Source organism: Rhinolophus ferrumequinum, chromosome 11, assembly GCF_004115265.2.
Source record: "Rhinolophus ferrumequinum isolate MPI-CBG mRhiFer1 chromosome 11, mRhiFer1_v1.p, whole genome shotgun sequence".
NCBI lineage: Eukaryota > Metazoa > Chordata > Mammalia > Chiroptera > Rhinolophidae > Rhinolophus > Rhinolophus ferrumequinum.
Genome location: NC_046294.1, coordinates 41,143,909 through 41,155,922, shown reverse-complemented (window position 1 = coordinate 41,155,922; position 12,014 = coordinate 41,143,909). Strand labels below are relative to the sequence as shown.

The following is a 12,014-nucleotide window of genomic DNA, read 5'->3' as shown; positions in this document are numbered from 1 at the left end:
GAAGACAAGGTAAGAAGAGGGAGAAAGGACAGTGAGACACTTAGCTAAGCCAGGGACTCTGTATGTAAGTCATCAACCAGTCTAGAACAAAAACATTATCATTGTGGTCACTCCTCTGCGGAGGAAATGTGATACTGGTCTCAAATGTTGACAGTTATATCTACATTTATTGAGAACGTACAATATGCCTGACCGGCTGTGTAGCCTGGGCTCAGTTGCCTCACCTGTAAAATGGAGACGATGAAACTGACCTCACAAGGTGGTGGGGATTAAATGAAATGATGGCTGTGCTGCACTCAGCAAGCGCCTGGCTCATGCCAAGGGCGCAGCAGCGTTAGCCGTTATTCTGATTGTTACATCACCTTTCAATTCCACATGCACCGGGTCCTGAGGAAGACCACTGCGAACCACTGAACCACGCATGGCCCCAGGCCACAGAATGGAGGTTCGCCCCAACGGGGGGCAGCCCTGCTCATCCAGCCCTACTCCTGGGCAGGCGCCCTCTGACCCTTCCCTGCCCACTCTCTGGAAACTGCCTGGCATATTAGGAGTTAAGACCACCGAATGCCAGAAAAAGAAGCCATTCACATCCCCCAAAAGTTCAAAGACCCTGCCCCTTCCAGCTTCCGTTTCATTAGAGGTAGTGCCACTGGTAAGGGGTATGTGCCCACTCTCTCCCCTCCGACCCAAGGGGTCTAAGTGAAGCCCACAGAATCCTGGGCTTCACACCCAGAAGCGAGACATGCTGAATGATTTGGAGACGGAAACTTTACCTTAGTAGAAAGGGGATGTAGATGAGTTCTCCACTAGCCCCCGAGGGAGCGAGTATCTTTGTCAGGAAGATCCTTGGTTGGGGAAGTACATAAGTAAGTGAAAAAACAGGGCTTAGGTGCTGGGGGGTAGCCGAGGCTTCCAGGAAGCAGGAAACTGCCGTATACAATGAAGGGAAAGACTGGCCATTTGGGAGAAGGAAAAGCAAGGCCTGGACTTCAGGATGTAACCATCCCCACAGCCTCTCCAATATCCCCTAAAGTGAAGGTGCTATGCCCGCCTCATGTGAGACTGTTTTCTTGCCAGCGTTGACTTGGGGCAAAGCAGAGACCACAGGTGCACAGGCCACAGCAAGACATGGAGGAGACTCCGAGATGGGCCCTGGAATGTGCCAAATCCTGTGCAAGCTAAGGACACCCCTGAGCCATGGAATCAGGGACCACGAGGGGTGAGCCAAGGCTACCCTACCAGCCTTTGGTATTTTGTTTTTCCTCTTCCTCGTGTCCTGGCACACGAGGATAGCACTAGCGGATTGGAAGCAGCCAACACCGAAGACATGACGCCAAGGGTGACGAAGCCCTTTCCCTGCCTCCACACATTACGGGGATTGAGACTGCACACCTGATCCCCAGCACGAGGAGGAGGTCAGCCTTTGGTTTTTATGAGGGTTCTGGGCAGACCCTTCCACAGGTCACTGGCTAAGAAAACGGATCCATAGGAGGGGCAACCAAAAGGCATAAAAAGGAAAGATAATCAAACTCCGTAAGTCAAATGATCTCCTCCCTTTCTGCTTGTAACTGCTCCCCAAAACATCCTTTTCAAGTGACAGAACACTAGCCCAATGTTCAGCTTTCCTGGCGGAAGAAAGAACTTTAATTAAAAATTAAACTGCAGCTTGAGTGCACCTGGTAATGTGTGCAATGGCCTCGAGCCAATTAAGTAGAGGTTTCCCTTTTATCCTTTCTTTCACCAGGATGGATTTATTGCTTGGCTTTTAAAGAAAGAAGAAAGAAAAGGCAACAAGGCATCTCAGGAAGAGACCCCACCTCCTGGAGTCAGGAGGGCAGGGGGCTAAGGGCTGCGTGCTGCAGGCAGGCCTGGGCCTCCTGTGTGCAGGACAAATGGGTGCTGTCGTCTGCTTGCCGCCACTGCTTTCATCCAGGACTCTGGCTACATAAGCAGTGATGTGGAGAAGAAAGGAAAGTGCAATCCCCTCCGACCTTCCCCTACCAGCCATTTCCTAAAATTAGCCTTCTGATGCTTTGTGCTTTCTTGGAAATTGAAAGGACTATGTCAACAGCAAAGAACTTGAGGCTCGGACCAACTGGCTCCCTGGAGATCCAAAGGGATGGAGTGTCCTCTCTCTGCCCGGGGCCTGAGGAAGGAAGGAGGTGAGGGCAGCATCACTGGACGTCTGGGGGAGGGACGGGCCCCTTCCGGAGCTATACCCAGCCATGAGCGCAGCTTGAGTTTCCTGGCCAGCGGCATCTCAGCAGATATGCAGTGGCTGGGACCTGGCTATGTAGGCAGACACAGTCTCAGTGGGGGAAATGTGAGTCTGGGCATATGTTTGGCCAAGTGGAGGTGATGACAGAGGAAGCATCCTGCTTCGCCGCCATGGCATGGGGCCACCCTGGTCTGCCCACAGCTGGCTGCAATGAGTGCTGAGTTGAGGCGCAGTTGCTTCCACCTCTCTAGGCTCAGCCAGGGCGTAGAGGTGACAGGAAGCAGGCTACATGGCCGAGCTACGTGGCTTGCCCACTCCAATGATTTCCAAACTTGTAGTCATGAGCTACGTGCCCAATAAACTATGTGACTCTCAATATATAACACAGACAGAGCAGAGCAGCTCTGGACAAAGTGAGGGTTGCATTGAGGTCTCTGTCCCTACCCCTTACCCATCAGGCCCACAGCCCTGATTCACTTTCAAGGTCCCCCGTGGCCTCATAGGGCATAATCAGAAACCAGGAAGATGGGATGATGGCTTTGGAACTGACTCCCAGAGCTCCAATGTGGGAGGGGCAATAAAAACGCAGGGGTGATTAAGATTAATTGATAATGTGTCTCTTTCTAAATAAACTATTAAGCCCACTCCTGTGTGCTGTGAAGCCGTGCCAATAGGTGGTTTTAGAAATCAATGTGCTAAGCCCTGTGATGCTCGAGAACAAATTCCCACATTTAACCCTGCTCCGGTGAGGAGAGGATCCTGGGAGCACAGCAGGAAGAAGATTGTCAAGATGCAGCTTTAACACCCTGGGTCTGTATCCAGCCCCTAGCTGAAGTGTGACTCAGTAATTTCGCCTGTGAAATGGCTTCATAGGACCTGAGAACTCAACAAAAGCTGCTCCCCACACCCTCAGTATGGTGGGTTTCCTACAGTAATGAAAGGGAGGCCGGAATGGAGGGAGTTTAGAAGATGGAAAGTTTGCATCACTCAGCTTTGGGCAAGAAAATAAAGGGGAGATTAAGTGGATTAGAGAGATAGTAAGACACAGGATAGGTAGGTAGGTAGGTAGATAGATAGATAGATAGATAGATAGATAGATATGAAGATGTCCCTGAAACAGAGGCATTCAACAATCAGTAACTCTGGCTTTACTACTAACTCCCCATGTAACCTACGTTCAGCATGTCACATTCTGTGTTTGGATCCAGGTTTTCCAGTCTGTTCCCAAGATGCAGGGAAAGACCTTTGTGACAGCACCTTGGCAGGCTCAGGTCAAATCTCATCAGTTACTGACCCTGAAGGTCGAGGAAGCTGCCATCCTGTTCTTCCTTCTCCACTCTGAGGCCTAACTCTGGGTTCTTCTTCCTAAAAGCTCTCATAAAACAATCCCCCCTGGACTATTAACCCCTAAATAGTCCAGGCTTTCTCATGCCTCTGGGCCTTTGCCGAGGCTGTTCCCTCAACTTAGAAGCCCTCCCTTCCCCATTCTGCTACTAAACTCTTACACATGTTTCAAGTTCCAGTACCTACAGTGCCATGGCCAGACAGTTCAGCCACTGGAGGAGGTTACAGGTTAACGAGACCTCCACACGAAAGTAACATGCAAAATATTTAATATGGACTAGGATGGGCACTAGCCAAGCAGAACACCCAACCAATCCAAACAGGTACTAGTCAGACGGGCCAGATGGCCACACCGGCACGTTCCAGAGACCAGCGACCCTGCTCCCACCCAGTATCACCCCGTATCAGGGCTACCTCTCTCCCTGACTGAATGTGGACCAAACTCCCTCCTGGGCTCAGCAAGGATAAGGGCAGAGGGTGAGTGACTCTCTACCTGCTGATAAGCATCCCCACTGGCTGTTACAGCTACAGGATCAGGGTCATTTCCATCCCCCTCTGGACAGAACCACCACACTGAAAAGCCCACGTTGGGGCTCTGTGACCTTTGCCTTCCTCCAGCACAAGGGCATCCTAGCGACAACCACCAAAGATTGTGTCCCCCTTCATGGTGCCATCCTGAAGCAAGCCCCTTGGAGAGAGACTGTGGGGACAGAGCCAGGAGCCCAGTTTCCAGGCTCTCGGCCTCACGTGGAAAGTTGCTGGCTTGGGTAGTAAATGGCCATCAACTGTGACTGGATGGCCATCAGCTGTGGCTAGTTGGCCGTCAGCTGTAACCATTGAGCCATTGGGCCACTAATATAACTGCCGTGGCTACGCTAACAGAAAATAGGGGCTAGCAAGAAGATGGTGGCTGGCAAGCACGGATTGCAGTTAGGACAGCAGGTTGCGGACAGTGTGGCTCCTGCTTCCTGTGTCTCCAACCCAGCCGCCAGTGAGAATATAGTGGTATGACTCCCCTATCTATGGCTCCGTTGGTGTTCCTTTTTGGCCTCACCATGTCCTGTGTTCTTATGCGGGGAGCAGGACCAGGGACTCCGCATGCCACCCTGCATGACAGAGAGAGAGAGAGAGAGAGAGAGGGAGGGAGGGAGGGAGGGAGGGAGGGAGGGAGAGAGACACTGACGAAGACAATTTATGTGCTGCATGAGTTTAGTCTATTTGCTGGTGTCCCAAGGGAAGCAGGCTTGCTGAGTTCCAGCTGCAGCAGTTAGAAGGGCCTTATCTTTCCTAAGGTCAAAGCCACAGGACAGAAGTGCCCTGAAGCCCGAGGGGCAGACAAAGCTGGAGGGCTGGGAGTCAGGTAGCACAGCCCACCCTGGTGCTAGGTAAGTATAAGCACAGGTCCAGGGGGTAGGTACAGGGCAGAGGGGGAGGCCAGGGCAAGAAGCAGGACTCAGGAAGGCCTGGCTTTCTGGCTGTTCGCTCCTCCTGTCAGAGAAGCGCTGAGTCCCACTGGCTCTAATATGACATTCACTTTTCATCTGGGAACAAAGGGGTTCTAAACAGAGCCAGGTGTCGGTCGTGTGCCACTCCTGCCTTCCGGGGATTTTCTGCTTCCCTTGCCCACCTGTAACAGTTACTAACTTCCCTGCTACTTTGGGTCTGAACACTGATCCAGGCAGAAACACGCACAGTTGTCCTCGTCACCCACCCAGCTGCCCTCTCCCCCATGCACACAGCGACCCAGCCACAAGCCCAGGTCACCTAAAGCAGTCACACAGAGCAGGGCTGCCGAAGGTGCAGCCCCTTGTTAGTTCAACAGGGGCTGCTACTGACTGGGTGCTTTACAACTGCCGGATCCAGCTGCCTCTCCTGCCTCAGCTGGCAGAGGAAGCGGGAAGCCCCCAGACATCTGCCTAAAAAGAAGGCGTGTAGCTGTGTCATGCTCAGCAGGACAGAAGCATCCAGGCTGACTGGAGACCTGTGCTTATTCCCAGATGGGCTGCTACCCTCAGCCCACATGTCAGGAGCCTGTCTGCCTTGGGACGGACTTGACTGTCCTACAGGTGAGCAGCCATTCATTCCACATGTAGTTCTGAAAGCCTCCCAGCTGTCAGACATCCCAGTAGATGAGCTGCTGAGAAGAACAGGCCCAAGTCCCTGAGCCCTTGACAGTTACAAGTCTCCTGAAAGAGAAAGACAACAAATGAACAGATACATCAAGTCATCCCAGGTGCTTACACGTGTACAAAGGAAAACAAAGCAGAGACAGTGGCACAGAGAGGGCCGTTGTCAGTAAAAGCCTCTCTGAGGTGAGATCTGGGCAAAGGGCTGAATGAAGTGACAAGGAGCCGTGCAAAGAAGCGGGCATCCCGGGCAGAGGCCCTGAGGCAGGCACACAGCTGGCGTGCCTAAGAAAGTGCACGGGCGGATGGGGCTCGAGCAGAATGGGCAGCAGAGCAAAGGGCCACTGTGGGGGTGGCAGTGCTCCCAGCTCTTTGCTGCCCTCCTGTAAGAGGGTTAGACACGCCCATCTACTGCTCTGTGACTCGCAGCGCTGTTCGGTGGCAACTACTCATCCAGCCCCACGGGGAGTGGCTACGGCACCTGCACGGGCCAGTGCAATATAAGCGGAAGTGACGTATGCCACTTCAAGGTGACTCTTTAAGAGACAGTACCATGTTTCCCCGAAAATAAGACCTAGTTGGCCCATAAGCTCTAATGTGTCTTTTGGAGCAAAATTAATATAAAAGCCAGTCTTATTTTACTGTAATGTAAGACCAGGTACAACATAACATAATATAATACCAGGTCTTACATTAATTTTTGCTCCAAAAGACGCATTAGAGCTGATGGCCCGGCTAGGTCTTATTTTCGGGGAAGCACGGTATGATTGGCCATTGCTGCTCCCTTAGCCTGGGGCCCAGAATGCAGAAATCATGTAAAGCAGGGCTGACATTCAGTGTGAACAAGAAATACACCTTTGGGGTAGAAAGCCTTTGAGGTATCACTCAGCACAACCTAGCAGAAAACTCACTACCACACCCTTCGAGGTCCCATTAAAGAAGATGAGATTTATTCTTCATATAATGAACCACCATTACAGAGCTTTGAGAAGAGTGTGTTTTCACAAGACCGGATCTGATTATGTTTTTAGTAGACCACCCTGACTGCTATGTGGAGAACAGACACCCCTGTCAGCTGCGCCCCCACCACCTTCTCCACAGTCACCCCGGCCACAACACCCCTGAAGATGCAGCCACCATGGGCCTGGGCAGGAGGGCCTGGGATATCCCTGAGCCATCTTGTCCCCCATGTTACTTTACATCCCAACCTGAAAGGCACTGACTGGCCTCTCTCGTAGCCCTGCCCACACACCCCTCAGAAAGGGTGTTCACAGGCTCTTCTGCAGAAGCCATGAGGGCCAGCAAAATCATGGTGCTTTCTTGCTCTTTGCCGAGAAGTTGCACTCAATGTGTCATTCTATGAGGGGCTTTTTCCAAAGCATCATAGATCCAGCATTGAGAGAGGGGTCTCCTGCTCGGTTCCAGTCCGGGAAGATGCAGCCAAATGTGCCTCTATTCTTTCATCCTTTGCAGGACCATCTATTGGTTCTCTCTCCTGGCACCTGGTCCTCCTGCAGGCTCATTCTCTGCATGCACATATCATATCCCCCAACAGATAATGACCATTCGATGCCTCTGTGTCCTCCAGAGTATCTCACACAATGCCTAGCACATAGTAGGTATTCAATTAGCATGTACTGAATGATGAGTAAACGCATACTACCAGAATCCATAGGCCAAAATAAAATTCAGAGGGTAAAAAGGTTGCTAGCTCTGTTTCTGGCTGAAAAACACATGAAAGCTGGGTAATCAATAAATGAAAAAGATTGTAGCTACTAAATTCTTCTCCACGTGGCACCAGCAAAGGACACATTTACATCTCATTCCCCAAAGGTAGGACATCAAAAGACCAGAGGTCCTATGAGATGTCACTCGTTCAAAGGCAGACCTTCAGAAGGTCACACACCAAGATATTTCCAAATCCCTGACCATATATGGAAAATGCTGAAATCTCCTTTAGTAAAGCAAAAACCAACCTGGCAACGTACATGCTCTCAGCCAGTGGTGGGTGAATCCGTACAACGTGCAGGCATTAGCTGGGCCTGGGGGGAGAGATGAAGCTCCCCCAGGCATTGTCCTGTCTCCAAAGGCCACATTGGTCTCAACACCAATATAAGACCCCAGTAAGTGAATTTTGGTCTTGGGCAAGTTAACAGTTCTCCACAAAATGAAAGCACAAGGTCACACTCAATGAAATAGAGATGAACCAAATTATTGGGGGGTGCGGGGGGGACTGGCTAGAAACACTTGAAGCTTTGAAGAGTCTGACCAGGAAGAGAGGAGAAAAGAGGTCACACAGAGAGAAGCAAAAAGAGGAAATAGGAGAAGTGGCCCTTGAATTCCAGGAACTTGGTTCCAAAAGCCAGGACAAGTGGCCAGAGGCAATAAAATTAAAGCAAACTGTCCTGCCAAGAGTTAGGGACAGGAAGCTCAGGGACAGACACGGTGCTCTGCCAGGAAAGACCCAGAAGTTATATCCAGGAAAGGGGAAAAACAAAAACAAACTCACAAACACAAGGGCACAGCTTGTGTTTTACAGTCTTGAAAAGTAAACCGAAGTCAACAGGAAGCTTGGAGACATCGGATTACTGATGGATGGAAAGCTGATGGCAGATGCCATGAGACAGAGCGGGTTCCTGTCCTCAAGACATTTGGAGGGGCCTACCAACAGGGCGGGCAGAGTGCAGAGGAACACGTCTGATCATATAAGGACCGAAGGGAAAGCCTGGAGTAAAACACCCAGACGGTCGTTTGCTCCTTGAGATTCCTGGGGAGTATGGAGTCCAAACAAGCCGAACCAAAGAGCCATAGTGTAAATTCTTCCCATTATTCAGTAACATCAATAAGCATATACACACAGAAAGCACTTCTGCTGTAGATTCAAGTATGATGGTTGTCTCGACGAAAAAGTGGATGAGTGTTTGAGTTTCAAACTGAACCGGCCACTTTTTTCATGGAACACTGTTTTTACTTGAAAGATCAACTGACAGACCATAATTATTCAAAGTTGGGAATTCTCATAAATAAAAGACATGAACTTATCAATCCAAGGGAAATTACTGATAGCAATTTTATCCCAATGATAAAATTTAAGCTCTTTAGCAAAAATTAGAGTTTTGGAAAACTTGCATCCACCACCACGAGCTTGACTGCTTCTCAATATACTTAAAGACTTCTGATGAGATCAAAGGGAATATTAATGAAAATAATTTTTGATGCTGTATGATAAACATAACAACATTTAGAAGATCTCATAAACTTATCTTTTCCAAATGCACAGTGCAGTGTTACAAAATCACACTTGGGTAAAAGATACAAGCATAAAAGTACAAGACAGATCAGTTGATTTCAATGTAACAGAACGCAAAGAGTTTATTGACATAGGTTCAGATTCCACATCACAGGTTCAGATTCCACATCACAGGTTCAGATTCCACATCATAGGTTCAGATTCCACATGGCAACTACTGGTAGCCTCTAAAAACCTACCACGTGTCCAGTTTGGGTGGATATCAAAGAAGAATATCTAAGATTATCTGAAAATTGTATGAAAATACTCCTCCTTTTCCATCTATATATCCATGTGAAGAAGAATATTCTTTATACACTTCAACCAAAATAACACATTGCAGCAGAATGAATGCAGAAGCAGATATGCGTATCTAGCTTTCTTCTATCAAGCGAGATATTAAAGTGAGTTGTGAAAACACGAAACAAAGCAACTCTTCTCAGTAACATATGTTTTGTTTTGGAAACTATAATTCATTTGCATTAAAAACATATTACTTATGTTGACATATACTTGGGTTTATTATTGTCATTGGTAAATAAATTAATAAATAATCATTTTAAAATGTTTTCTCAGTTTAAATACCTGATATGGTAAATACTGATAGATGTAACCTACATGAACAAAAGTTCTTTGGGGTCCTCAATAATTTTTAAGAGCATAAAAGAGTCCTGTAATGAAAGCAGTTGAGAATAGCAGGTTTGAACTGTTGTTAGATGATAGGAAATTCTGCTTGTTCAGGGCCCAGCCTCCACAAGACAGGCTCGGCCTCCTGCAGGTCCCGATGATGAGACCTTCCCTACTGACAAGCAGAAGCCACCCACGACCTTTTTGCTTTGGCTGCACATAGTCAGGGTAAGGTTGACCATTTGTTTCAGGGTTGATATTTAGCTGATACAATATATATTGGTATCACCATGTCATTTCTTAAAATCCTGAAATAATTTCTTACCATTCAGTAGAAAGCTCCTATCCTAAGCCACTTGACAGATGCCCCCCACATCACGACCCTGGTACTCCTAGCCCCTCCCCCAGTATTCCAACCTCCCCCAAGAACCAGCAACTAAACAGCTACCCTCTATCACACTGCTCCAGCACTGTCGCTGGGATCTGTTCTGCTGGGACACTGCCAAACGCCCTGTCAGTCGTTCATATTTTTGAATGCCAACCTCCCTTGGCTCACTCCCTCAAGGATGAGAAAATCTGGAGGCAACTTGAGACTTGCAGGTGACAGCATTCCAGAGGGTGAACACTGGCTAGAAACACCATGATGCCCCAGTCACTACGTCGTAGAGACTGACACTGTCAGCACAGCAGGCTTTCCTCTGAAGAATGAGTGACACACCAAATCACGGAGAGCTGCCAGAGGCGGCTGGGGGCCTCCCAGCATCTCCGTGAGATGGGAATAAGCCGTAACCACACCTAAGCCTGGGCCTGGTAAGGCACAGGTCAAGCCGGGGAAATACTCTAAAGTGGGAAAACTGAGATTGATGCGGAAAATCTAATGTCCTCACAAATTCTGTTCCAGACGTTACATCCTAGTGGAGCTAAGCCAGTCATTAGCATCAAAGCCAACCTGCAACAAGGTAAAGAAACAGGCAGTTTTTCCTCCTTAACTTTCCCTGACAGGTACTCAAAATGAGAGAGGAGGGAAAAGTCCATGGCTGGTAAAGGCAAGGTGACCCTCTCTAGCCCCTTACAACTCCCATTTCAAAGACTTCTTCATGATCCCAAAGATTAATATGAACCCAAAAGGCAGAACTTAGTCTGAGGTGAAAGAGGAGGGAAGGGGAAAGGAAGAAAGCCTTGCCTCTAATTCACTAAGAGCGGTGTGTGTCTCTAATCTCTCCTTGGTTATAGGATCGGCTTTTCACAAGTCTGCATTCTATTCCTCACTTCCACACCTTTATACATACAGGTCCTCATGCCCAGAGGCCCTAACCCTTTCCCCAACCTATTGTACTTGAAATCCAACCCATCTTTCAGTAATCAGTTCAGATGCCTCTTTCTCCATGAATACTTCCACAAACCTACTCACACATCGGCTCAGCTGGACGTGAGTCCACCCACTGTTGACCTTCCACCACACATTCTTGTTTGTCCCCTTCTTATGGTACCTATCACCTCCCACCTGGGGCTGAATTACCTCTGTCCATATTGACCTATGTACTTATACGCAGGGACTACATCTCCTCATTTGTATCCTTCTGAGCACCTGGCATAAAATCTGGCTATCTGGTAACTAAATCAATAGATGCATGATGGGTGGATGGAAGGAAGGAACAATGGTATAACGTTATGCCTTGATTCCTGCCAGGTGAATCAACTCTTACCTCTCCCTACTGGTTGTGAATTCTCTCCCTGGATCAGACAGATGCTTGGCTCAGCAATATCCTCTTTTCCTTATTATTTAGCATCCTGACCAACCCTGTCCTCCTCCTCTAAATCTGGTAACAGGACATTCACCTGGGTCAGCTCCGAGCTCTGGGGAAATTTAATTCTGTTTTCTCTTTCCAAAGAGGGGTACTGAGAAATGCTGTGCACTAAGAAAGCAGGTTCCACTCTTGATCTCAAACCCCAGCTCCAGGACTTACTGAGCGTGACCTGTGATTTCTACTTTGCCACTCTCCCTTTTGATAAGAACAGCTGTTATTTGTTTCTAACTCCCAGACACCTGGGACGAGGAAAAGTCCAACAAGTGCGCACCTAATTACCATCCAACACAAAGTGCCTGTGAGAACTTTTTAGCTACAAAGCCCATTTCCACCCAGGCCTGAGAAAGCAGGATACTGGGAGAGCAGAGAGCACAGCGCCAGCAGTCAAAGCTGGCACAGTAGTACGCCAAGCCTTTATCTCGGGGAGGACTGCATGCATGGAGTCACCTTCCCAACTGACAGGAGAAAACGAAGCGACGCCGAAGCCCTGAATAAAGGGGCGAAGTGTGGGGGGCTTGCTCTTTAGGGCCACCAGAGGAGTGGAGGGAGACAGGGCCTGCAGACCCTCTGCCACCTGAGGCTCCTGGCATGGACCAGTGCAA

The 12,014-nt window shown here is 48.9% G+C and overlaps 1 protein-coding gene and 1 non-coding gene across 3 annotated transcripts in view; both read right to left on the bottom strand.

The window, feature by feature from the left end:
- GALNT18 (polypeptide N-acetylgalactosaminyltransferase 18) overlaps positions 1-12,014 on the bottom strand; it is a 322,119-nt gene that overhangs the window by 278,290 nt on the left and 31,815 nt on the right. The window lies entirely within an intron of this gene.
- On the bottom strand, positions 1,270-1,416 carry LOC117031434 (small nucleolar RNA SNORA57). The gene has a single exon (XR_004424570.1). It is a non-coding gene; the product is annotated as a small nucleolar RNA SNORA57 (small nucleolar RNA).